Source organism: Nyctereutes procyonoides, unplaced genomic scaffold (genome assembly GCF_905146905.1).
Source record: "Nyctereutes procyonoides isolate TBG_1078 unplaced genomic scaffold, NYPRO_anot_genome, whole genome shotgun sequence".
Lineage (NCBI taxonomy): Eukaryota > Metazoa > Chordata > Mammalia > Carnivora > Canidae > Nyctereutes > Nyctereutes procyonoides.
In genome coordinates this window covers 16,093,126-16,116,032 of record NW_026575132.1, presented here as the reverse complement: position 1 = coordinate 16,116,032, position 22,907 = coordinate 16,093,126, and the positions used below count along the sequence as shown (strand labels likewise).

General features: G+C 41.3%; 1 long non-coding RNA gene across 1 annotated transcript in view; it reads right to left on the bottom strand.

Annotated features, from left to right (window-relative positions):
- LOC129523000 (uncharacterized) overlaps window positions 1-22,907 on the bottom strand; it is a 64,406-nt gene that overhangs the window by 25,854 nt on the left and 15,645 nt on the right. The window contains exons 2-4 of the long non-coding RNA XR_008667031.1: window positions 16,778-16,902; window positions 15,975-16,078; window positions 7,022-7,264 (exon numbers count right to left, since the gene is read on the bottom strand). This is a non-coding gene — a long non-coding RNA (uncharacterized LOC129523000). The remainder of the gene's footprint in view (window positions 1-7,021; window positions 7,265-15,974; window positions 16,079-16,777; window positions 16,903-22,907) is intronic.

Genomic DNA, 22,907 nt, shown 5'->3' with positions numbered 1-22,907 from the left:
CCCAAGATTTAAGGGGGAAAAAAGCCCTTTCAACTTACTGGGAGAACAACCCAAACTATAGATTTCTCAGGTTTTAAGTAACATTACAAAGAATCTTTACCAATTGTAACTTTGCTTTTCAAGCAGTGTAAAACTTTTTTGTGTGTTTATAGTTACAGTGCTGTTTCTGTGACTGGGTTTTACAGTTGGGCAGAGATGTGGAGTTTTGCTTGTGTTCAACTGTGGAGGATGAATGTGCAATGCTCCCCCTCCCTTTAAGGAAAAAAAAATCAGGAAGGAACTTAAATACAAGGCTTTTCCTCCCATTTTACATTCAAATATGTCTTACAGGAAATGAACAAATAGTGATTCTCAAATATAACATTGTGCTTCTATGTGCTGTAGCACAAAAAGAGCTTTACAGGAATTTCGTGTGTTCCGGAAGTTGAGTTTTTAAGGACAAACGTGGAACTTGGATTGTTACTTCCTGTAGTGCAGAAATGCCAAATTCTTGAGCCCAACATGTAAGATCTCCAAAATCTCATCCCAACTCACTTCCAGCCTCCAATGTGTGTCCTTCCTCCAGGAACCCCACAATGTTCTCATAAAAATAAAAACTAAAAATTACTTAATAGCTTTGAAATAAAGTTTGAACATAGTTTTTTGAAAAGGGCAAGAAGTTCTTTCAGAATCAAAGATTCATACCTTTAAATACTTTCACTAATAAGAAAAAAAAGAGATGAAAGTTCCAGTCAACGTAGGAAATCATAACAAGATAGAGCTGTCCCATGGGCCACAAATAATTACTTCTAAAAAACAATGGAAAAAAGAAAAAAAGCATTAAAAAGGTAGAATTACCTTTAAAAATGAAAGTAACCGGGAATCCCTGGGTGGCTCAGCGGTTTGGTGCCTGCCTTCGGCCCAGGGTGTGATCCTGGAGACCCGGATCGAGTCTCACATCAGGCTTCCTGCATGGAGCCTGCTTCTCCCTCTGCCTGTGTCTCTGCCTCTCTCTCTCTCTCTCTCTCTCTCTCTCTCTCTCATGTATTTCATGAATAAATAAAATTAAAAAAAAAAGAAAGTAACCTACAAAAAGAAAATAAAAACCATTGTAATGGGAGATCTAAAAAATGACATATTAGTGCATGTCATACTCCTGTAAATTATCCTCAAATTTAATACAAATGCTAATAAAAATTCCAGTGTGATTTATTTTTTATTATTTATTTTTTAAAGATTTTATTTGTTTATTAATGAGAGACACAGAGAGAGGCAGAGACATAGACATAGGAAGAGGGAGGAGAATCCAGGCTCCATGCAACGTGCCCGATGGAGAACTCGATCCCAGGACTTCGGGATCATGCCCTGAGCCGAAGGCAGATGCTAAACCACAGAGCCACCCAGGTGTCCCAAAGTGATTTTTTTAAATTAGAAAAATGAAGTAAAGCTTATTGAAAAAAACTAAATAGATAAGAACTAAAACACTTTTTGAAAAAAGAAAGAATAATGCAGGTGGGACTAATTCTACCTACTATTAAAATATATAAAAGCTGCAATAATTAAAGTAGAATGCTATTAGAAGGTGACTAGAGAAGTAAATTAATAGAACAGAAGAGATAGCTCAGAAATAAATCTTATTATATATAATACTTTAAGGAGCGACAGTGAGAAAAGATTTTTCAATAAACGATATTGAGAAAAATCTTAGCTCTTCAAGAAGAAATTCTCCATCTCATGCTTTATAATCAAATGCGTCTCAAGTGGAATTTAAAAACTAAAGATTCATTCAGTGCCTCGGTGGCTCAGTTGGTTAATCGTCTGACTTTTTCTCTCAGCTCAGGTCTTGATCTTAGGTCATGAGTTCAATCAATCAATCAATCAATAAATAAATATTCAAATAAAGTAGTAAGGTCTTCAGACAAAGTGGATAAAGTATTTATCCAACGTCAGGAAGAGAGAATTCTTTCAGGTTAGAAGTATGAAGAGGAATCACAAGAGGAATGAAGTGATATTTGATCACTTTGCATGTTAAAATATAAGCAGTAGTAAGCAACCCATGTCCAGTTAAGGCTGCAGAGTCTCATGCTCTGATAGAATGTCCCCTTCTACTTCAGTCACCAAACCGTTACAAACACATAGCAATAATAAATAAGATATAAAAAGGGAAAATAAAAATGATAAAATTTGGTTCAAAAAGCATAAAAAGAAATACCTCCATGGAATAGAAACAAACAAAACTACCACCATGAAGAGAACAGAACTGCAGCTGGATATCTACTGGCCTTGCATCTGCACACCCAAGGCTTCAGCTCCCAAAGTTCATGAAGACAGTGTACAGACTCAAACAGATCTTCGAGGACACAGCCCAGGGCTGGAGCTCCCTCTTGTCACATGAGACTAAAAAAAAGTTTGCTCATGCATTGTTTAGAGTTATGGATTCATAGAAAGCTACAAATGTTGGGAAGTAGGAATTCAGACAAGCTGAGAAGGAATTGGTGCTGAGAAGGAATCGGTGATATCTATGATACCAAAGTTAAGTCAGGAACACCAAAATACTACTGTGTACCCTGTTTTGAGCTGGAGGCCCCAAGGTGCTAGACAGCGAAAATAATTTAGTTAGACAGGAAGAGGTGAGCATGGAGGGAAAGAGAAGTAGAGGAAATAAATACAAAATGAAACACTTCTTTATTAAAAATGAGCCTCTTGCAAAATAAAATTCCAAAGCCATATTAAAATATCTAACATAAGAAAGAGTATGAGTCCCATTTCCCCACTCAAGATAAAATTAATTTTTTGGAATTATTGGACAAAGAATTGAAAATAAACGAGCTGATGAGATCAAAGAGATAACATGAAGATAACCTTTCAAATAAAAAACAACACAAAAGTATGAAGCAAAAAAATCCTGAAACAAGAATGAAACAAGAAACAAATGGATCTGAAAGAGAAACAAACAGGAATATAAAATGCATACATTAAAATTAAAAGATCAATTGAAAGAATGGATATTACGCTTGAAACTTTCAGAAGAAGTACTACATTGGAAAAGAAAAATTCACCCAGTTCCTGGTCAAAGAAAAGAAAAATTCCCCTCAATTAAGGGGAATTGAGGATATATTGCCAAGGATTCCTGAAGAAGAAAATGAAGAGAAAGAGTTGAAATCCTCATACTAAAAGTGTATTGTACATACCTAAATAAATAAATAAATAAGAAAAGGGAAAAAAGAGAAAAAATTAAATAATTGCAGGATGAGTTCAAAACGTCAAGAACAATGAGAAAATCTATTTTTTTTTTAAGATTTTATTTATTCATTCATGAGAGACACACACAGAGAGAGAGGCAGAGACACAGGTAGAGGGAGAAGCAGGCTCCATGCAGGGAGCCCGACATGGGACTCAATCCCAGGACTCTGGAATCATGCCCTGAGTCGAAGGCAGGCCCTAAACTGCTGAGCCACCCAGGCGACCCAATAATGAAAAAATCTTAGGTCCTCCTAGATGAAAGACTTCCAATCAGATAACACACACAAAAAAACCAGTGAAGTAATATCTTCAAGGAACTGAGGGAAAATAGACGTCTACACTGCTAAACTCTTGCCATGTGTATGCAAAAATGAAACCACTTTCAAATAGTAAACCGTAGACCAAGAGTTTAGCCACCTGCAGACTGGGCTTAGACTCATCCAGTATGGCACTGGCACGCACAAAGAGACTGCTGCTTATGGCTAGTGTCTCTTCTGGTTGATAACTACCCACGCTATTCTAGGATGTATTATGTTTAATATGACCCCTGACCACTTCCTTCCTGGTTAGTAAATACTGTTGCCCCAAACACTCAGGTTTGCTTCTGCCATCTTAGGCCTCCCTTGGGACCCTGACCAGACTGATCCATAATTTTACAACTAAAGAGTTAACAGCTGTAACAGTAGGGGATCTCCCAAGATCCTGCTTCTACCCAGGGGGAAGATCTCATTCTGATTGGTCAACTCCTTTTGACTGCAGGGTCTTGGCTGTTAAATATTTTAGATAATACCTTTGCAACAGGTCCTCTATGAAAGCTAGCAAAGCATATACTTTGCCAAGAGAAAAAGTGACCCAGATAGAAGGTCTGTAAACAGGAAATAGATTTTAGCAAACGAATTGATAACTTAAGACAGAAAATGTATTTACCAATTGATTGTAGAAAGGATTAGGTTGTGTTAAAGTGGTAGTGGGGAAAAAAGAAGGAAAGTAAATGGATAGTAAATAGTTCCTGGTGGGAGAGCCTTAAAAAATATCCATGTTTATTGGAACCCCTGTGTTCTGTTGGTGGGAATATAAAATGGTGCAGCCGCTTTAAAAAACACTATGGCACTTTCTCAAAAAATTAAAAATAGAATTACCATATGATCCAGCAATCCCTCTTCTTGGTGTATATCCAAAAGAACTGAGGCAGGATCTTGAAGAGCTATTTGCACACCCATGTTCATAGCAGCGTTATTCACAAGAGCCAAGAAGTAGAAGCAACCCAAATGTCCATCCATCCATGGATGAATGGGTAAATGAAATGTGTATACTTCCACATGGAATGATGTTCAGCCTTTAAAAAGAAGAAAATCCTGGGGCACCCGGGTGGCTCAGTCGTTAAGCATCCCAACTCTTGATTTCTGTGCAGGTCATGATCTCAGGGTTATGAGATGGAGCCTCACATCAGGCTCCACGCCTTGCTTAGGATTTTCTCTCTCCCTCTCCCCCTGACCCTCTCACCCTCTCTCTCTTTCTCAAAAGAAAAAAAAAAAAAAAAGGAAATCCTGTCATGTGCTACAACATGGATCAACTGAGGACATTATGCTAAGTGAAATAAGCCAATCGCAAAAGACAAAACTTGTATGATTCCATTTATATGAGATTAAGATTCTACGTTTATGAGTCAAACGCATAAAAACAGAAAGTGGAATGGTGGTTGTCAGGGGCTAGGGGGCAGGGGGAAATGGGGAATTGGTATTTAACAGAGTTTCAGTTTTGTAAGATGAAGAAGTTCTGGAGATCCATCACACAACAAAGTGAATAAATATACTTAACATTACTGAACTCTGTACTTAAAAATAGCTAACATGGTAAATTTTATGTTATATATATTTTTTACTACAAAAAAAAAAAAATAGGGACGCCTGGGTGCCTCAGGGGTTGAGCGTCTGCCTTTGGCCCAGGCCGTGATCCCAGAGTTCTGGGATCAAGTCCCACATTGGGCTCCTTGCGAGGAACCTGCTTCTCCCTCTGCCTATGTCTCTGCCTTCTCTCTGTGTCTCTCATGAATAAATAAATGAATAAATAAAATCTTAAAAAAAATAACCAAGCAATTCTAACATAATACTTCTGTGGGGGCAGGTGAGAAGGGTAGGCGGTAGATATTTTTAAAAATTTCCCAGGTGATTTTTAATGTGCTGCTAAGGTGAAAACCACTGAATTACGCCTAAAACAAAATCGTATGAAATTTAAAAGAAAAAAAAAAAAGAAAATGGGAGAGTGGAGAGATAAAAGACAAATAGAGAAATAGAGGAAATACTATTTTTAAAAGGTAGTACAGCAGTTATCATATTAGACAAAATATAGAACATGAACCAAAAATCTTTGAATAACCTGGGATGCCATATCAAGATCAAGGGGAAAATCACGTACCATCATGAGTGTTATGTACCCAACAACATAGTCTAGGCAGAAACTCACAGAATGATAGGAGACAGTTACAAATGTAAAATCATGGTAGGAAATGTTCAACACTTTCTTCAAAAACTATCAGATCAAGGAGACAAAAAACTTTAGCAAGGATAAAGAATATTTAGGAAGTAAAACTAACAAGGTCGATCTAGTTGGGATCCTGCAAGTGGTAAACAGAGACTGTTTCTTCTTTTCAAAAGCAGATGAAATCATTATAAAAACTGACAACGTACAAGGTCACCATCTGAGACAAAGAGTCCGATGCCTAGCCAACTGAGCCACCCAGGTCCCCCTTCCATGCTTTTTGACTCTGTAATTCCATTTCTGAAGATCTGGCATATGGACATGATCCTAAATCTATTAAAAACTCCATGAGGTTCAGAGCCATGTTATTTATAAGATTTATTTATTTTTATTTTTATTTATTTTTTCATGATAGACCTAGAAAGAGAGAGAGAGGGAGAGACACAGGCAGAGGAAGAAGCAGGCTCCATGCAGGAAGCCCGATGTGGGACTCAATCCCGGGACTCCAGGATCGCGCCCTGGGCCAAAGGCAGGCACTAAACCGCTGAGCCACCCAGGGATCCCCTATTTATAAGATTTAGAAACAAATTAAATATACAAATATCAGGAAAATAATCCCATAAATTATGACACATCCTCTAGAAATATTTTGTAGCCACTACAATTTTGCTTATAAAGGTTAGGGAATAGGGCAGCCCGCGTGGCTCAGCGGTTTAGCGCTGCTTTCAGACCAGGGTGTGATCCTGGAGACCTGGGATCGAGTCCCAAGTCGGGCTCCCTGCATGGAGCCTGCTTCTCCCTCAGCCTGTGTCTCTGCCTCTCTCTCTCTCTCTCTCTCTCCCTCCTCTCTCTCTCTCTCTCTCTGTGTGTGTGTCTCTCATGAATAAGTAAATAAAATCTTTAAAAAAAATTTAATGAAAGCTATATTCATTAAGTGCTTACTTTGTGCTAGGCAGTGTTTGAAGTGCTCTACAGGTATTCATTCTTTCCTGACAGCAACTCTATAATGAAGGTATCTTGTAACCCCATTTTATAGATAAGAAGTTGAGATATAGAAAAGGACAGAGGAGATGAGGGACATTAGCCACATTTGGGACACCAGACTGTGTTACAGGAATACAAGGTAGTCCTCGAATTCTAATGGGGGAGAAGAGGACTGTCTTGAAGCATCTGAGGGAAAAGTTGAACAAGAGTATTCTGAAGACCAGAGAGTCTAGATGTGTTCCAGGTATCTTACTGTGTAGCAAATCACCTCAAAACTCAGTGGATTAAAACAACAATGTATTGTTATCTATCATGGTTTGGGGGTTGATGGACTCACCTGAGAAATTCTCATTGGGGTCACCCACACAGTTGTAGTCAGATAGCTTCTGAGATCAGCATCATGTGAAGGATTCTTCACTCACAGGTTAGCTGCCTGGGCCAGGATGGCAAGGAGAGCTGGGTGCTGTTTGGGCATGATTCTCCACAGCATCTCTCCAGGTGGTTAGCTTTGGCTTCCTCACAACATGGTGGCCTCAGGACAGCTGGACTTAAATGGTGGCTCAGGGCTCTAGGAGTGCATCTGCCAAGAGACAAGTGGAAGCGGCCAATCTATGAAGACCTAGGCATTGACACTGACACGGTCACTTCCATTTATTCTTTAAATTGCCCATGTTGAAGGAAAGAGGCATAGACTCTGCCTCCTAATGGGAGGGCTGACAAAACATGAGTAGCCATCTTTAATCTGCCAAAGAATGGCACAGCCAAATGGATAGTCTCTATTCTTCTAGTGGAGAGGTTACCACTGGGATGAGTTCCTGGAAACTTCTGTCCTTATTCTGCCTGAGTCCTGGCTCCACGAGAGTGTGATTTTATCCAGGCCAAGGGTGGGCAGGCCCCCTTGATCATCATCCAACCAAGGGTGTGCAATGGTAGAGCAGTAGACCCCCAAAAGAAAATCAATGTGTTGTCACCACAAAAAAAAGGGTGAGTGGACGCTACAGAGGTGAAAAACAAAGTTCACCTCAAGCATTTATTGTTGGTTTTAAATCTATTTTTGTCCAATGTGAGCATCTTCACACAAACCCATGCCCCTCCCCCCAGCCCATTTACACTCATACTTATTCTCCACGTCCCTCTATTTTATTCAAATAACAAATGTCAACTTGCAGCAACACTAGGCAGGTGTAAGCAAGGCTCTTGCGGGGGGATCAAAAATGAGTCAGACCTGGAGCTTGTCCTTGAGCTGTTCACTCCCTAGTAAAGGGAAGAGAGAGAAATAACAATAACATCTGAGAAGACAGGAGAAAGTGCCATAAGAGGCATAGATAAAGTGCTCTGGAAATTCAGAGAGAGAGAGAGATTACTTCCAGCTGCACCCTTAATCACATGCTGCCTCACCACATCTCTTGTATTGTTGTCTTGTCTGGTTATTAAATCCTATATTATTGAACAACAGCAAACCAGTGATGCTGAATAATTCATGGAACTACTCCCTTCTCTGCCTCCAGAGCATCAGCTCCTCCAGTCAGGGCCGAAGAACTGATAGGCATATGGCAGGGGCCAAGATCTATGGACTGAAGAATACCGGCTTCAACAGAAGAGAACATCGATAAACTACTATCTGAACAAAGCCTATAACGGGCCCATAAATATAGACCTTTATCAGCTTACTAATATTTCTTCAATGCATTAAACAAAATAAGAAACTCAAAGATTGCTTTTCTCCATGGCCCCCTAGTTTTATTTTCCTGGTAGGAGGACACGTCGTTCTATTGGCATCACTTTCCAATTACTGATGTCACAGGCGGGTGTGTTCTTCCACCTTGGCTATGCGGAAATGTCAAATAAAGGTGATGGACTGTAATAGTAAAACACACCTCAGTGATGGCTCTAGAAGGAACTTCTACATATAGCAATCTCAGATTTCTTCATGGGAGGTTCTTTTGTGTGTGTAGCATCAAAGTGTTGCCTTTTGGCATCACATGCAAGTCTTTCTGGAAAAATGTACTACGTTATCTTTTTTGTTTCTTATGTTTAAGTGACAGATGGTTAGGAAATATCTTCTTCACTCTTATAATTATTTTCCCCAGTTTTTCTCCATTAAACAGCAATTACCCTCATGCATAATCTTTCTAAGTAGTTATTTTCTAGCTCCTGAAGAGAATAATCACAGTGAATGGCATTCATCTTATGTACTTCATGCTTTTTCTCAGCATGAAACTTCTATTGACTATAATTTGTACCACAGTAACTAACACAGACACTCAAACATGCTTGGTAGTTAATTTTTTTTAAGTGGACCAAGTTTTCAGATGAAATACTCCTTGGTTTTACAAAGGGTAGTTTTCCTGGATTCTATCCAAAAGCACCTTCAAAGAAAATTAGATCTATGACTGCTGTGCTTTAAATATTTTCCAAGGGAGATGTGGAGTGAAAACATTCCCCCCGCCCCCCCGCCCCGGGTTAGATCACCTCACATTTGTACTGTGCTAAGCATTTTACAAAGCATGCAAACCATCTGCTTTACAGAGAAGGATAGAAGGATACCCCTTTTGGATTTACTTCTTGGTGCTAGCAATATTGAAAAATGATTTAATTTACACCATAAAAAAAAACTTTAGATAGATTTGACAATTCAACATATAAAGCAAGTCATAGCAAAGTAGCAGAAAACAGAAACTAGTAGTTATGATATCTTTAGAGGAATTATACTTTCTCTAAGCTTGGAAGCAGGAAATGAAATATCAAAGGACAAAAACAAGAGATTTGAGGATTTGTAAATTAAATATGATTTTTTTACATTTTTAAAACTTAAATTCAATTTGCCAACATATTAAACATGATTTTAACAAGCAACATTATTTTACCAAAGGTCCTTCATGATTAATCTAGAAAAAATTATTCTTGGTCTTTGGCATTCAGGAGTGTCCATATCTCGTAAGTAATTCCAAAAGTCAACGACATAAAGACCTGTGTTGGGGATCCCTGGATGGCTCAGTGGTTTAGCGCCTGCCTTTGTCCCAGGGCATAATGCTGGAGACCTGGGATCGAGTCCTGCATTGGGCTCCCTGCGTGGAGCCTGCTTCTCCCTCTGCCTCTCTCTCTCTCTTTATGTCTCTCATGAATAAATAAATAAAATCTTAAAAAGAAAAAAAAGACCTGTGTTATTTTGTGAGTCAAAATCTGAATTGTAAAAAAAAAAAAAAAAAAAAAAAAGAATCTGAATTGTCCCGGACAGAGCCCCTCACTTGAAGGGATCCCATCTGACCCCTGCACCCGACTTCCAGGGTGGCCTCATCCTCTCGCCCACTGAGTGCGACACCCTCTGCGTCCAGAAATCACATGTTAATGCATTTGTACCAAGGAAAACATCCACCACAAAGGTTTTTCTCCAATGTGGGGATTCAAAAAGTCTTCACCCAGGATGCATTTCTGGAGGATGATATAAGTGCTGGGAAATTCCACAGGACGCAGATAAAAGGCAGATAAATGGAAAGTCACTGAATTTCTAGAGAGGTTGCCAGAATCAGGACTCTCTTTACTCAGCCTTAGGAGAACTGCAACTCTGAATACGAGGACAGTGTTCAAGAGAATCGGTGCTCCTGTTAATAAAAGAAGAGAGAAGGAAGAAAAGAAAGCAGCCAGCGGAGCGGGGTGGGGAGAGGACCCTGGTCAGAGCCCCACGGGGCAGTGGCCCCCGCACCGGAGTCCTCCTGACTCAGCCCATCTCGGGGCAGGAGCAGCCGCACTCCCCGCTGGCGACACTCAGCTGCCCAGGCCGTGGTGGCCTCAGTCACACACCCCAGGCAGGACGACCCGGTTCCCAGCCCCGCCCGCATTCCTTCCTGCTGTCACATCTCCTTCCTCTTTCTCTCTGAGCTTGTCACACCCTCGGCAAACCCTTGGAAGGCCCTCCAGCTGGTCTCCCCGGGTTCCAGACTGTTCCATCACTATCCATGAAACACTTTCCCCAGAGGCCGCTCCCCAAAATGCGTGTGACCGGGTCGCTCCCAGCTTTAAAACGCTTCAGGGAATGGCCAGCTGCCTTCAAGAGAGGGTTCCCGATTCTTTCTTTTTTATTGTGGTAAAAAAACAACTACAAAAAACCCCACATAACGTGAAATTTGCCATCTTCATCATTTGCAAGTGTACGATAGTTTGGTGTTAACTGTATTCACACTGTGCAGTGGAGCTCTAGAAATTGTTCCCCTTGCAAAACTGAAATCATACCCATGCGACAGCTCCCCTCTCCCGCCTCCCCCAGGCCCCTGGCAACCACCATTCTACTTTCTATTTCTGGGAGTCTGACAACTTTAGATACCTCACAGAAGTGGAATCATGCAGTGTCTGTCCTCTGGCTACTGGCATATCTCACTTAGCAGAATGTCCTCACTGTTCCTCCATGTGGTAGCACGTGTCAGACTTTCCTTTAAGGCCGAACAACATTCCAGTGCATGTGTTTACCACACGTGGTCTAGCCATTCACCCAAGGACGCACGTCGGGGTTGTTCCCACCTCTGGGTTATTGTGACCCACGCTGCTGTGAGCACAGGTATACAGATACCTCTTCAAGACTCGGCTTTCAATTTTTGTGGACAAATATCAAGAAGTGGGGTTCCAAAAAAAAAAAAAAAAAAAGAAGTGGGGTTGCTGGATCATATGGTAATTGCATTTTTAACTTTTTGAGGAATTGCCAGACTGTTCTCCTTAATGGCTGCTCTATTTTACATTCCCACCAACAGGGCACAAAGGTTGCAATTTTTCCACCTCCTCACCGACGTTTCTATCATTATTATTATCTTATAGTAGTGGTCATCCCTTGGTGACGATTGAAATTGAGCATCTTTTCATGTTTGTTGCCCATTTGTATGTCTTCTCTGGAGAAATGTCTATTCGAGTCCTTTGCCCATTCTTTAGTTGGGTTTTTTGTTTTCCTGTTGTTGAATTGTCGTTCCTAATTCCTTTTTTTTTATGATTTTATTTATTTATTCACGAGAGACACAGAGAGAGAGAGAGAGAGAGAGAAAGAGAGAGAGAGAGAGAGAGAGAGAGAGAGAGAGAGAGAGAGAGAGAGGCAGAGACACAAGCAGGCTCCACGCAGGGAGCCCGAAGTGGGACTCAATCCCAGGTCTCCAGGATCAGTCCCTGGGCTGAAGGCGGTGCTAAACCGCTGAGCCACCCGGGCTGCCCCTGTTCCTAATTCTTAAGCATGGTCTATATCCTTTATGATCTAGTTGTAAGCCTCATTTCCCTCCTCTCTGTACCTCAGATACTTTTTTATGGCAGCTCATTTCCATGAGCTCCTTAATGAAGTAGCCATTGGTATTGAGCTCATCATGTGGTGTTCCTGCCAGGGAGCTCCCCTCCCAACCTCCAACATATCTTGACTACTGGAGCACAGTCTACTTCTGCCAGAAAGAAAAATCCCTTGAGGGAATTGTCGTTGGGAGGCTTTGTCTCACCGTGTTCTGAAGCCCACTATTCCCTCCAAGCACCAGTCAGAACCAAAATCTCATTTAATATCCAAACCCTGATAACAAGCATGGAGACTTGCACGTCATCTGTATCATTAAATATTTTCTGATGAGGGCAATCCGGGTGGCTCAGCGGTTTAGTGCCGCCTTCAGCCCAGGGTGTGATCCTGGAGACCCAGGATCGAGTCTCACGTCAGGCTCCCTGCATGGAGCCTGCTTCTCCCTCTGCCTGTGTCTCTGCCTCTCTCTCTCTCTGTGTCTCTCATGAATAAATAAAATCTAAAAAATAAATAAATAAAATAAAAAATATTTTCTGGTGAAAAGGAGGGGAGGAGGAGGAAAATCTGGCAAGCAGGTAAGCAACCCAGGGCAGAGGAAAACACATAACTAGGCTTTTCCTCTGTACCCCTCTTTGACTCCCTATGCTGCCCACTTCCCACAGGACAGCCCCGAGGACCTGGTGACATGGTGTGTCACACTCAGGTCCCACCTGAACCCTTATCTCATCTTCCCCAAGCTGAAATGGGTTAGTCCTCACAAAGGGTACCCTCTGCTTCCCACTGCAGTGTTCCAAATGGAGTTTAGATCCAGGGATGATGATCCAGTGCAATCTGGCCGATACACTGTCACGTCTTGGCTTAGTGAGTAAAGTACCATTTCTGAAGCATCTCCTCCCAGCCAGCCAACATGCAAAGGCCTTTGGGTTTGTTAGCACATTCGACCCCTTTTCAATCCTTTGAGAAGAGTTATTAGCCTCACCTTTCTAATGAGGGAAATGAGACCCAAGCCAGGATGTTAGCCAAGTGGGTTTTTTATTATTATTATTATTTTAGATTTCATTTATTTGAGTGAGAGAGCACAAGCAGGAGGAGGGAAGAAGAACAGAGGGAGAGGGTGAAGCAGATTCCCCACTGAGCAAGGAGCCTGACACAACACTACACAACACAACCCAACACAACCCTCAGGCTAGATCCCAAGACCCTGGGATCATGACGTGAACAGAAGGCAGATGCTTAACTGACTGAGCCACCTAGGCACCCCCTAGCCAAGTTTCCAAGTTTCCTGGCCTTGCTCTCATTATTATATCATGACGCCTCAAGGTCAGGGTCTTTTTAGATTTACAATAGACATGGTCTGTTGTTTTGATAATTATGTATTAGGTGTGTGCTGTATGGTTCACAGCCATAGAATCTTCTAAGCCTGCAAGATATCTTAGAGAACATCTAGTCTAATCCCCTCACTTTACAAACAAGGAAGCTGACAACCTGACACGACTTAATAACTGTATAGTGAATAGAATGATAATAATCATGCTCTGTAGAGATTTTTTTTTCTATTTGATTTTTAAGTGTTCTTTTTGGAATTTAAAAGCAGTACAAGTTCAGTGCTGAAGAACTGTAAATGAGAAATTTTAAACATCCATAATTCATATTCCACTTGCCCTAACACTTATTGATAAACACGGTTTTAGTCTTGGCTCATTGGTGCCTCATGTTAGGCCTTAGGAAACAGATGTATCTATTAGGCAATTGACTATATATTTGTATATATACACATGTAATTAGTTGATATTATATTCTTTATAAAATATGGTATTCTTATTGAATATTATGAATATTCTTATTTTATTAAGATTCTTTATAACTTTTCTTAAATGATGGAAACAATTTTACCATAATCATAAAAATAAAACTTTCTCAGTGGGGATAGATTTTTTTTTAAAAGATTTTATTTATTTATTCATGAGAGACAGAGAGAGAGACAGAGAGAGAGAGAGAGAGAGAGAGAGGCAGAGATACAGGCAGAGGGAGAAGCAGGCTCCATGCAGGGAGCCCGACGTGGGACTCGATCCCAGGACTCTGGGATCACACCCTGGGCGGAAGGCAGGCGCTAAACCACTGAGCCACCCAGACATCCTGGGGATAGATTTTTTAAAAATATAATTCCAAAGTAAACACTATCTATTATCCCATTACCAAGAGATAACCACCATTAACACTTTTTGCTGTGGGGAATGTTTTTTGCTCTGTTTGTGTGTGTGTATATATAATTGAGACAAATGGAACAGATGTTTTTAAACTGTTGATGCATTTTTCCAGATTGCTTTCCAGAAAGTCTGTGATTATTTAAATCAGCACCATCAACTTTTTTTAGCACCATCAATTAATGAGAATGTTCTCCTCACAATATGCTCACCAACTTTAGATACTTTGTTTTTTAATTTTTTGTTAATTTTATCATGGGAAAAATGGTTATGAATGTGAACTTATTAAAAATATTGATTGTGAAAATTATTGCTTATAATTATTTTATGAAGCAAATGAGGTTATGTATATAATATTAAGAGCTCTGTATAACTAAACTCTAGCTTATATTATGCCTATTTAGACTATTTTAAACCAAGGTAACAATGGCTTAAAAACAATCTTGCAAAATTGCATTATGTTAATTGGAAATTGACAGAATAAGTACCAGGTAAAGTAGGTCTAAGTGCTTCGAGTAAGAGTTCTATAGAAGAGATGAAGACAGAACCTCTCTGTAAATCTATTCATTTGTCTCATTCCTACCTCATTCCGAAACAGGGAGATGTGACGTGCAGCATAGTGGGAACAAGGAGACCCCGCCCGCAATCAGAATTTCTGAAATGTTCTACTTGGGTATAGTTTACAGCCATGCCAGCTTGGAGGGATATACATCAAAGTCACAATCAGAAAAGGTTTTCGGGACACCGGTTGAGCACCTGCCTTTGGTTCAGGTCAGAATCCTAGGGTCCTGGGATCGAGCCCCACATCAGGCTCCTTGTGGGGAGCCTGCTTCTCCCTCTGCCTGTGTCTCTGCCTCTCTCTCTGTGTCTCTCATGAATAAATAAATAACATCTTAAAAAAAAAAGTTTTCAAGCCCAGTTACTACTTTCCTAAGGCTCCCCAATGTTATTGTATATGCCCCTCCTGTCCCTTTGCACCCAAATATTTTTAAACAAATCTTTATGCCCATTAAATTTCCAGTACGATTTACATGCCAGCGTGACCCTGATGCCGTGAGGACCACTGTCTGTTGGGGATGAAGGGAATCACATTCATGGGCTGTGCAGTGATCAGTATCCGTATGGAGGAGAGGAAAACTCTGGAAAGGCCTGATGTATAAGGAAAGCCACTTTAGGTTTCTAAGTTCTAACGTGGGTTCGAGTAAAACTCTCTTTCTTACTTTCAGAGATTCTAAAAAGTTTGTCCATTTTGGGCCAACAGTATTCAGAGTTCGCAGCCCTAGAGAGGCCTCCTGCCCCGCCCTGGGAGGGGGGCGCACTGCTGGTTTGTGATGTCAGTGTGTAAAGCTACCCTCAGCGTCTCTAGATAACTAAGTGAGATAATCCTGGGAGAAGGCGCAAGAGTGAAATGGAAATGTTTGGACTGCATTTTGTACGTATCCAGACACGTGAGAACAGACACAAACTTCTGAAATCGATCACAGCCTGTGATGTCATATGATGCTGTCATTAGTGTTACCATCTGAAAAATGAAATCCCTTCATAGTGAATGCATTGTCTGCTCTGTGACTGTTACTTGTTAGTGATTAATGCTGTCATTGTTCGGGCCACTTTGTGTTAAAAATGCACGATAATCATGATAAAGGAAGCACAGAATTCCAGCTCTTTGTCCTGACATTCAGGGCCTTACATGACAATGACCTGATGAAACTTTTAAGCTTGATCTCTCTCCTATGCAAATCTTTGTTCCAGGAAAACTAGTTACTCAACATTCCCTCCCTCCCTCCATGCTTCCTTAGCGACAGTCACTTCATCTAGAATGCCCCACTTACCAACACGTGGTCTGGCAGTTCAGTCAATTGAGGATCCTCTCAAATGCCACCGCCTCTGTGACATTTCTCTCCTGTGAACTTTCTTCTCTACTCTGGCAAAGGTCCTTTGAAGATAGAAGCTATATCTTACACAATAGGAATAACAGACCTCTAGCTTGTTCCCTTCCTCCCCAACTATAAAGTTGTTGCCAGGAAGTGACTACCTAGCCAGGGACAACACTGGCCAATCTCCTATGTCCAGTTATGCCAAGTGACTTGTTCTTACAGGTTGAACACAAGTGAAAGTGACAGGTGTCGCCCGTGGGGTGTGTGTTTTAAGAAATCTGCATGCTTTCTTTACTCTTCTACCATTTAGGCAGCTTGAAGCAAAGATTCTGATGCCCTAGAAGATGGCAGGAATTCAAGATAGAAGGGTCCAAAAATACCTGGGTCACCAGGAGGAAGAAAGGTGCCTACTGACCTAGGACAGCATCATTGAGCTGTTAAGTGAGCGTGAAATTAAGTTCCATTGAGTTAAGCCACTGAAATCTGAGGTTTTCTTTCTTATAAAGCCAGAGCCATCTGCTGCCTAATATAGCTTGGTATCCTTTTTAGTATTTGGCTCATTCTGTTTTATACAGCAGGTGCTCAAAAAGTATTTGTTAAATTGAAGAGAAAATTCAGAGACAAACATAAAGAAAGATAAATTAGGTTATACTGTTAGGATATAGTTTGAGATATCTGATGACACCAAAATGCTCCTCCAACCTCTCTTAAAAAATATTCCCTGCTCAAGTCATTTGTTTTACATGATAAGTACTTACACATTGAGATCAGTTGTCACTTTGTTCTTAGCCAAGAGAAAATAAGGATGTTTTGTGAATTGACGGTCATTCTAGTTGAACATGGGTGCCAAGTTTCTTCTGGTTATATGAGCCAGATGGCATAACTGTGAACAAATAATGGTAAAATGAAAGATAAGCCGTTTTGATTGTCAGATTCTTGGGTCAGATTTCCCATTAAGACATAACTAGTGGATAGGGGCCCTTGGCCAATAGCACTTCCGTTCACACTCTAATTAGACTTTCATTGTAAAATAATGATGTTATTATTGATGGTATTATTTCTTAGGTTGTGCTCAGTCATACAAAAGGGAGAAATCTATTAGCTCCAAGCCCCAAATGTCATCAAGTCAAAACAAGTATGTGTCATCAGCTCTCTGAACCAAACGTCAGGCTATTTCAATATGACTGGATATTTGGTGGATATTGCATTAAAAACTCAGAGTGTAGGGGATCCCTGGGTGGCTCAGCGGTTTAGTGCCTGCCTTTGGCCCAGGGCATGATCCTGGAGTCCCAGGATCGAGTCCCATGTAGGGCTCCCGGCATGGAGCCTGCTTCTCCCTCCTCCTATGTCTCTGCCCCTCTCTCTCTCTCTATGATAAATAAATAAATAAATCTTTAAAAAAAAAAAAAACTCAGAGTGTAAAGCTTGAAGAGTAAGAAGATAAGGTAACCAGAAATTTGCTATATCTGCTCTTTTTCTCCACATTCCTAGTATTCAGTATGGTCAAGGGTGAGATCTTTTTTTTTTTTTTTTTTAAAGGGTGAGATCTTTATCTCATCATGTGTTTTCAAGTATTGTCCAGTGTCCTTTCATGTAGCCTGAAGGACTCCCTGGAGTATTTCTTGCAGGGCAGGTCAACTAGTGACAAATTCTCTCAGGTTTTGTTTATATTTGTTTATTTGAATGTCTTTTAAGAATACATTTTTTAAAAAGATTTATCCATTCATTTTAGAGAGAGAGAATGTGAATGTGCAAATGTGGGTGGGCAGTAGGGGTGGGCAGAGAGGTGAGGGGAAGGACAGAGGGAGAGGGTGAGAGAGAGAATCTTCAGCAGACTTTTTACTGAGCACAGAGCCCAACTTGTGGCTCAATCCCACCACCCTGAGATCATGATCTGAACCCAAATCAAGAGTCAGACGCTCAACCAACCGAGCCACCCAAGCACCTCTCAAGAATACATTTTTGATGAATGGTTTGCTAGATGTACAATTCTGTTATTTTTGTTTCAGCACTTTGAATAGGTCATCCCACCAATTACTGGCCTCCACAGCTTCTGGTGAGAAAGTCAGCTGTTAATTCACCATCAATTGTACATGATAAGTCATTTTTCTCTTGCTATTTTCAAGATTCTCTCCTCATCTTTAGCTTTAGACACTCTGCCTATGTTGTATTTCAGTGTGGATCTCTTTGGGTTGATTGAGTATGTTGCATTTCTAGGATGTGCAGATTAATCTTTTCCAGGAAATTTGGGAAATTTTGGCCATTATTTCTTCACAGATTCTTTAAAAAAAAAAAGATTTTATTTATTTATTCATGAGACTGAGAGAGAGAGAGAGAGAGAGAGAGAGAGAGAGGGAGGCAGAGACACAGGCAGAGGGAGAAGCAGGCTCCATGCAGGGAGCCTGACGTGGGACTCAATCCTAGGTCTCCAGGATCAGGCCTAGGCTGAAGGCAGCGCTAAACCGCTGAGCCACTCAGGCTGCCCTTCTTCACAAATTCTTGCTACCTCTTTTTCTCTCTTGTCTCCTTATTGACTCTCAATATGCAGATGTTGGTTAATTCCCATTTCCATATTAAATTGTTTCATGCAGGCATAAGTACTCCTAGACATCCATTCCTATAAATAAAGTCGCTAGGTTATGGCAGTGACATTACAAGTTTTGATAGATACTGCTAATTGCTTTCTCAGATGTTTATAACAAGCTACCCCCGCACCAACAATGTCTGGGCAAGCCCATTTCTCTTAGGGACTTTTAATTGATTATGCTGGAGATTCTTTTTAAATATTGGATGAGGTACTTATTTTCAGATTGAGCTGTAGTTCCTTAGATGAGACTTACTGCCTCTCAGAATCTTCAGTCAATGTCATTGTTACCTGCTCTGCTAGTTCCTCCTAGAATCACCCTCAGAAAACATTCACGAAGTAGGAAGAAATGGTGAGCATATTTCCCAGTGTTTTTTGTTCTATTCTGCTTTGTTTCTCGCTAAAGGAAAGTCTGTTCATTCTAAATGACCTCTGTCTCAAATGATAGGGTGAACTGTGACCCTCCTCTGGGCCCTCAAAGCTGTGAGGAGACATATATTTCTGTTTTGTTGCTTTCTTCCACTCAAATTACCTGATGTCTTTTTTTTTTAAGTTTATTTATTTAAGTAATCTCTATACCCAACATGGGACTCAAACTCACAACTCAGAGATCAAGAGTGGCACCCTCTCCCTACTAACCCAGCCAGGCGTCCTTCCAGTATCTTCTATGATACAATCTATACTGGCTGCATAGGAATTCATAACTGCAGAACAACAACAACCCCATCTTGGTCGTGTTCTTAGTTTCTATTTTTCCCTGTTATAAATAACACTGCAATGATTATTAATAATCTCTAGGAGAGCAGAGCCCTATTTTACTTTTTTGTTGTGTGGTAGCACAGAATCTGCCTCAAAAAAAGACACCAGGAAGTATGTGTAGAATGAATAAGTGGTTGAATAACAAGCTTTTATGTATTTAAACCTTTATTTCCAAATTTGATTATTTTCTTCAAAAAATACCCAGAGGATAAATTGATGGGTAGGTAGATGTGTATATTTTTAAAACTCTTCGTCAGTATTTTCAAATTGCCTGCAGAAAATTTCTGCCAATTCACACACCCACTGGGCGTACATGGGAATGTCTATTTTTCCACCTTGGTCAACTATTGACTCTTTAAATCTATGTAATTGATGGTCAAAAATGGGGTATTCCTACTAGTTTTATTTATTATTTATTATTATTATTTTCTTACTAGTTTTAATGTTTTGTAGGACAGTGATGTTGAACTTTTTAAATATCTTCCACTATTTGCTTCTTTGACCCGCAGAACTCATTGCTTTGGGAAGGAGAGCTGGTCTCTCGAGTCTTGGGGGCCACAGCCTGGGGCAACTCAGGGAATGAAAGGGCCGTCCTGTGACTCACAAGCCACCTGCCTCTCAAGCAATTTCGCAGGTGTCATCCTCACTGGTAAAAAGAAAAGCAGGGAGAGTCCAATTGTACCTTGCTTCTGGCCAGTTGGCCTCTCCATGCACCTTGACCCAGGCAATTTGGGTTTATCTTTTGGATCTTAGGAATTTAGCGGCAGGCTTTTGTCACCACCTCCACTGATTTTTGTCACTCACCTTCCCCTAGGCAGAGAATCTCCAAGCTTTTTGGGTTTTGTCCTCATGCTGGCAAACTGTTTTCAAGCATGTTTTTCCAGTTTACATGTATTAACTAATAAAATCTATGCATGTACTATAACACTAACGTATTAAGTACATATAAATCTCTTACATGAATCTCAAGATTTTAAAGATTGTATTTATTTATTTGAGAGAGAAAGTGTGCGTGCGTGAGCACATGTGCAAGGGCGGGAGAGGCAGAGGGAGAAGGAGAGAGAATCCCATGCTGACTTCACCTGAGCCGAAATCCAGAGTCAGACGCTTAACCGACTGAACCACCCAGGCGCCCCTGAAACTCAAAATTGTAAAGGGTGAGATTAAAGAGATATACATAGCTGGGAGCTCAGTGATACTGCTGTTTGGACTCTGCACACGGGAGTCCAGGGCTCCAGGGTAGTTGCAGGAAAGTGGACTGTCTCCTTGTCTGAGCAGGTGGGCTGTTCACACATTTCTTGGGGAGCTACACCTCCTCCACCACTGACCAGCTGGCTGTACCAACCAGCACTTTCTATGGGGTGCTGTAGAAAGTCACTTTCCACTCTGAAGGGCTGTTCAGTAAAATGAATGCCGTGTCCACACTCTGGGAACTGGGACTGGGAACCTTTCTCGCTCCACCCACTCTCCGCTATCTCACAATCTGTGTCTAATCTGCTCGTTCAAAGATTGCCTTGACATTTGAGTGAAGGCAAGTGAAGCAGGATCCTAGTCAGGACCCACCCTTAGCTGTTATGGTAGATTTTGTGTCACATGATCCAAGTGAGTAAAGAACTCGGTTCACACCATACTGTGTAAAAATGGAAGGTCTCTGTACAGAGGAACAAAATGATGTAACATCGAACCAATGTAATAAAAAAGTAACACGCAAAAGTTATGAGGGGCTTTCTTTTGGGTAAAATGTACCACCAAATGCTTTCAAGGCAATGCTTTTCCCTAAACAAAGAAGAAAACTTCCTCAAATACATTTTTTTTTTAAAAAAGATTTTATTTATTTATTCATGAGAGACGCACAGAGAGAAAGAGGTAGAGACACAAGCAGGCCCCACGCAGGGAGCCTGACGTGGGACTCAATCCCGGGTCTCCAGGATCACACCCTGGGCTGAAGGGGGCACTAAACCGCTGGGCCACCCAGGCTACCCCCTCAAATAGATTTGAGTTAAAATCTCTGGTGAAGAGGAAATGAGAAAGTCAGGAGCAGGGCCTCCTGACACCACCTTGAAGGGCTGCGCTATATTTGAAAGGGCAAGCGTCTCTGGAGCCAGATAACTGGACTTGAACTAGCTGTGGGTCCCACGCCTGCAGTGTGCTAGCAGCGTAACCTCGGACATTGGGATTTTCAGTCTACAGACAGGGGAGAAAAAGAATCCTTTCATCTTAGCAACGTCATGAAGTTCACACAAGAAAATGCCCACCAACCATTCTGCATGGGGCAGGTGCTCAATAAATACTTGTTCATTCCTTCCTCATCCCCTTTGGGCCACGGGGATCTTTCATGCCTGCTTATGAAGAGTTGGCTTCTTCTTTCTTTCAGCATTAATGACGTAGATCATCTCTCAAAGAGTTGCCTTAGCTATGCCTTAAATATGCCTTGGATATGAAACTTTTATTTCAAAAGTCTATGCTCCATTTAATCATTTCTAAGTCTGTAATGCAACCAAATGCGCCCATTTCTGATAAAAGTTAGTGGATACAGCCTCAGGTAGTTCCATAGTATGACTGGCATCAGAACTGTTTTTGGCATCAGAAGCTGTTTTTCTTTGTTTAATTATAGGCAACTTTAGTGTCCTGCGAATTCACATATACAGCAAAATGCACACTCACACCCACTGGAAAAAAACCTGTTTTAGGAGAAAGCTTCTCCATCCGGCTCTTTCTGTTCAGCTTTTCTTTGCTCCTTATTCAGTTCTGTAAATACAGGTTTATATTTAGCCCTTTTTTGATTCCCCATATGTTCCTTCTAAAAACATTCCTTATTAAGGGACTTTTGCTAGTTGATCTCGTGGAGAGCTGCTGAGCGAACATGACCTGTCTAGGTGTGGCTTTAGTCTGTTATGTCTGTGGCATCACAATTAAACCAGGAGTGAAGGAAACCCCTACGACAAAGTCATGCCCTACAGCTCTCCCTCCTCCCTGGAAAAATTGCTGCTGATGGCTCAGGGCGGTCAAACAGGGTGTGCGTGGAGGCCCATGTCATGCCCCTCTCCCCATCTCTGCTCTGTGGGGAGCGGGCAGCCACAGGATGGGAATGCCAGGTCAGGGCATCACAGACCAGAGGTAATCAGCTTACTAGGGAGAGGCCAGGATGCCTTTGGCCTGGGGGCTGGGCAGTTCTCTGCAGGAGGTGACCCTGGCCACCTCACCAGGCCCCCAGCTGTCCTGTTCTCTAGAAACAACGTACAGTCGGCCCAAAGGCCAGGCAGGGAGAGGGGAAGGGTTTCAGAGCCAGTGAGACTGGCCCAGGAATCCCTCCACCGGCCCTCTAGAATCAATCACTTGGGGCCTCGGTTTCCTCATCTCTAAATGGGTTAACATTATGGACTTTGCATGGTTGTGAATGTGCATGGCACTCACTAGTGCTCAATGAACAAGATGATACCTCAACGGCCGGCCCCTGGACTCTACTGCTCCCTGCCCATGCCAGGGCTCGCTCTGGTTTTCCTAAATTTGGCTCCCATGTCATAAAACACATCTTGGATTGCCTT